This window comes from Camellia sinensis, chromosome 4 (genome assembly GCF_055761805.1).
Source record: "Camellia sinensis isolate YWXY chromosome 4, ASM5576180v1, whole genome shotgun sequence".
In the NCBI taxonomy this organism is placed as follows: Eukaryota; Viridiplantae; Streptophyta; class Magnoliopsida; order Ericales; family Theaceae; genus Camellia; species Camellia sinensis.
The window spans coordinates 77533464-77538160 of NC_138964.1; the positions used below are offsets into that span (position 1 = coordinate 77533464).

Here is a 4697-nt window from a genome sequence, read left to right on the forward strand (position 1 = left end):
TGAGCTTTGTTAAATGCATTGTGAATTATGTTTTAATAAAGGGGAAATTTGGGGGAAAAGATTTATTGATAATGTGGATGATATAAATTCGATTATGGAATGTTGAAATGGAATTTAAGAATTCCTTTTGAGATATGTTGAATTGTGATGATTATGTGGGATGGTATTGACTATGTTGATATTAATTTTTGTGACCTAAAATGTGAAGTTTTCAAGAATGGGTTTAATCTCAAATCATTTTACTAAATATTTGTGGGCTTGCTTAATTACTAAATCAAGAGAATGATTTAATAGGATTTCTTACGGGGATGGGGAAATGTTTGGTTTTTAGTGGAAACACTACAAATTTAAGGAGTTTTGGGGAACATGGAAATGTTCATAAAAATCCTTTCTTTCTTTGAATAGAAGAGGAATGGGTATAAATTCCATAATGTATTTTGTAAGACTAGTAATCTTTTATATATATATATATATATTGAGTTGGAGAAGTAGGTTTGAAACTTCATGCTGCAAAATATTATTTGCTCTGTTTTATGTGCTTAACCCTCTAGTATTTCTAGAATTTGTGTTTGATGCCCTTAATGTATAAGTTGTTTACATGTGTAGGGCATAACCTGAGAAGGACAAGCACTCCGTTATAGCACTGTGAGTAGTAGTACCATTATCTGCTTCATATATATAGCTAATGATTGTCATTAACACCTTGTTTATACACGATATGTAATTACGTTATGTTTTGATGTGTGTATATAAAGAAAGGAGGAAAAATGAAGTGTTTTCATTCTTTAAGATTATGGGCCTTTGGCCATACGATGGAAGTAACTACGTTATGAAACAAAGTGCTACACGGGACTAAGTGCTACATTGTGAGTCACCGCTAGAACCCGTGTGAGACACCTCTTGAGTTCATACAAGAATTTACAAGGGCATTCTTAATGCCAATTTACAAGGGCTTAACGCCAATTTACAAGGGCATTCTTAATGCCAATTTGCAAGGGCTTTATGCCACCTTCCAAGGGCTTTATGCCAATGTTTAAGGGCTTTATGCCACCTTTCAAGGGCTTTATGCCACCTTCCAAGGGCTTTATGCCAATGTTTAAGGGCTCATGTCACACCATTCAAGGGCTTTAAGCCAACCATTATGTTCAAGCTGATATGTTTCAAGAAAGGGCCTATAAAGTGAAACAGACTCAGACAAATCATGTGGACTTTGCATTGTATGCTTAAGTATATGTTTTAAAGTTTGATAAGCATATGTTTTAAAGATTGATAAGTATATGTTTTAAAGTTTGGTAAGTATATGTTTAAAGATTGATAAGTATATGTTTTAAAGTTTGGTAAGCATATGTTTAAAGATTGATAAGTATATGTTTTAAAGTTTGGTAAGCATATGTTTAAAGATTGATAGGTATATGTTCTGAAGCTTAGTAAGTATGTGTTTTGAAGCTTAGTAAGTATATCTTTTGAAGCTTGGTAAGTATCTAAGGGCCTTGCGCCGCCACTATGTTAGTGGGCTTCGTGCCACCATGATTAAGGGTTTGTGCCACATTATACAAGGATATTAATCCAAACCATTATATTCAAGCCAATATGTTTCATGATAAGATCTAAGTCTATAATGAATAAGAACAGATTCAGACTCGCATTGTGAATGCTGCATTAGTATACGAAAGTACATGTTTGAAGCTTTGAATACCAGGTTGGAACTTTACTTGGCATTGTAGAATTTTAGAAATTGCATGGTCCGCTCGAGCGGAGACCCATTTTCAGGAACATTTGAAAAGTTGCATTTAGTTCGTATGTCTATCCTCACTTATTTCCAAAGCATATTAGACACAATTTATGGTTCAATAAATATTGAGATGTTACGAATCCACGTGTATTTCTATTATACAATGTTTCAAGTTAAGCAGTATTTTATTTATGTATTACTATTCACTGAGCTTGGCTCACCCTCCGTATGTCTGCTCCTGTAGGTAACCAACCAGGACATTCGTCCCCTTTTGTCAACCTTTACGAGTCCAGGCACTAAGCGAGATCACTCAGTTTTGTGAAGCTTTGTTAAGACATTGTCTTGTTTTTTTGATTACTCATTTAAGGTTAAATGTACATGACTTCAATGTTTTTGCATATGCCCAATCTTAGGGCTGGGGCTGTATATGTATATCTATATGACTGATGCTCACAGTATAATTTTGGCCTGTGACTGGTTATTATAATGTATATGATGCATGTGATCCTGGCATATTAGAGGTAGCTCAATGGAGTTTGTTATTATGTTAAATTTTAGTGCTTCCGCCAAGGCCCCATATATTACGTATAGTAGGTTAAGTGTCCGTTTCTGTATGGGTCATGCCCGAACTTTTAGGGGCGAGTTTGGGGCGTGACAACAATCAAAATGTTCAATTTTTTATGTGAACATTTAATATTTGATTAACCTTAATAATTTGAACAAAATAATTTTGTTCAAATATAAATAATTGAACATTTCATAAATGTTTAACTCTGGTTGTTCAAATATGTGACGAACGAACAAACCATCATCTATACGAATGAGATAAATAAAAAAGTAAACTAACATTTTCATTGTTGTAATGTTTCAAATCAACAATATGAGTGTCATCAATAGTGTGCAAATCTTCAAAATCAATGTCCTCAATGTTCTTAAAACCCCAAATCTTCAGAAGTAATTATGTTTTGAGTTTGAAAAATAATGGCGAAGATTGTAATGGGGAAGATGATGAGTGTAGTGTATTAAATTATAATGGTGATGATGAACAATGTGGGAAAAGAGATTTGTTCCAAAAGATATAGTGTGTAGGTAATAGTGTGTAAAAAGAGATTTGTATTTACATATGTGAATTACTTGAACGAATACATATACACTATGTTGTCGTTTGACAAAAACCTTTTTAGTTGGCATTTTGCAGTTTGAACTTTTTTAGCTTGGGACTAAAAAGTTCGTTTGAGAATTTTTTTTGACTTTTTTTTTTTTAATTTTGTGAGAAAAAAAATGAAGTTATTATTATTTGAATGTGACATTTTATCTTATTAAATTATTTAGTTTATTTTGTCTTTTGTATTTTTTTAATCCCAACTGAGATAGCCAAACAAAGCCCATATTGTTCTTAATTTATTTGAAGATATTATCATATATATATATATATATATTATTAAAAGTAGTGCTTTTCCTTCGCTTAGGTGGCACATTCTAAAAACTTTTTTATTTTTTTTCTAAAAAACCCACATCAACATGCCTTTTCCATTTACATATAAAGTTCTATATAAATTCAATTTCAATTATAATAATCAATTTTATATAAACTCTATTTGAGAAATGGGTGAAGCACCAATAAATCCCAAAATGTGATCTTATGAACTATTTAGTCCTCTCTTTTTTCATATGAACTCAAGGGTCCCATTAAAGCGGAAATTACATAAAATGGTAGTCACTTTCATGTTTGAATTTAATTTTTTAGGGACAAAAGTGAGTTTCTCAAAATGTAAAATTACACATTTGAGCAATTTGCACTATAGAAGTTTTGGATCTTCTCTCATTCTAGAACCAATCTCACATTATGAACAAAAACCTAACACTCTAATGTAATACTCCAATAACGTAACACTTCAATATAACACACTAAAAAATTTCTTTGTATACTTTCACAAACATAATAACGCAACACTCAAAAATAACTCTTCGATGTACTTTTTCCAAGCATAACGCTCCAATGTAACACCAAAAAAAAAAAAAAATTCTTAATGTACTTTTCCCAAACGTAACATTCCAGTAAGTGTAGTCCCAAATATAGCACTCTAAGATAACATATTCCAATGTAACACACAAAAACACCAAAAAAAACTCTTTAGTGTACTTTTTCCAAACGTAACACTTACAGTTTAAAATTATACATTTATCCAAAACTTACTAAGGAATATTTGTACTCCTTTTTGAATTGTTTAAAGAATCTCACATTCTTTTTCTTTAGTGTTACATTGGAGTGTTATATTTAAAAAAAAAGTACATTAAGATTTTTTTTTTTAGTTATATTGGGGCGTTACATTCGAAAAAAGTACACCAAAGAGTTTTTTTTGTGTTACATTAAAATTTTAAGTTAAGGAATTTTTTTGGAGTGTTATATTAAAGTGTTACGTTTGAAAAAAGTACGCTAAGGAATTTTTTTTGTATGTTACATTAGAATGTTACACTGAGGAGTTTTTGTGTGTTACAATGTTGCACTAAGGAATTTTTTTAGAGTATTATATTAAAGTGTTATATTTGAAAAAAGTACACAAAGAAGTTTTTTTGTGTGTTATATTGGAGTTTTACACTTAAGGAGTTTTTGTATGTATTACATTAGAGTGTTACATTAAGGAGTTTTTTGGAGTGTAATATTAGAGTGTTACGTTTAGGAAAAATATACTAATTAGTTTTTTTGTGTGTTACATTAGAGCGTTACAATAAGGAAATTTTTTTGTATGTTACATTATAGCGTTATACTAAGGAGTTTTTTTTTAGTGTTATATTGGAGTGTTATGTTTGAAAAAAGTATAGTAAAGAGTTTTTTTATGTGTTACCTTAGGGCATTACACTAATTTTATTTTATTTTTTAGTGTTACATTGGAGTGTTACGTTTGAGTATTACATTAGAGTATTACAGTTTAAAATTATACATTTGGCCAAAACTTACCAAGTA

General features: G+C 30.6%; 1 long non-coding RNA gene across 1 annotated transcript; it reads left to right on the forward strand.

The window, feature by feature from the left end:
* The first annotated feature begins 537 nt into the window (after positions 1-537).
* LOC145823371 (uncharacterized) lies at positions 538-2256 on the forward strand. Its single transcript, XR_014365653.1, has 2 exons — positions 538-645; positions 1977-2256. It is a non-coding gene; the product is annotated as an uncharacterized LOC145823371 (long non-coding RNA).
* Positions 2257-4697: the final 2441 nt, after the last annotated feature.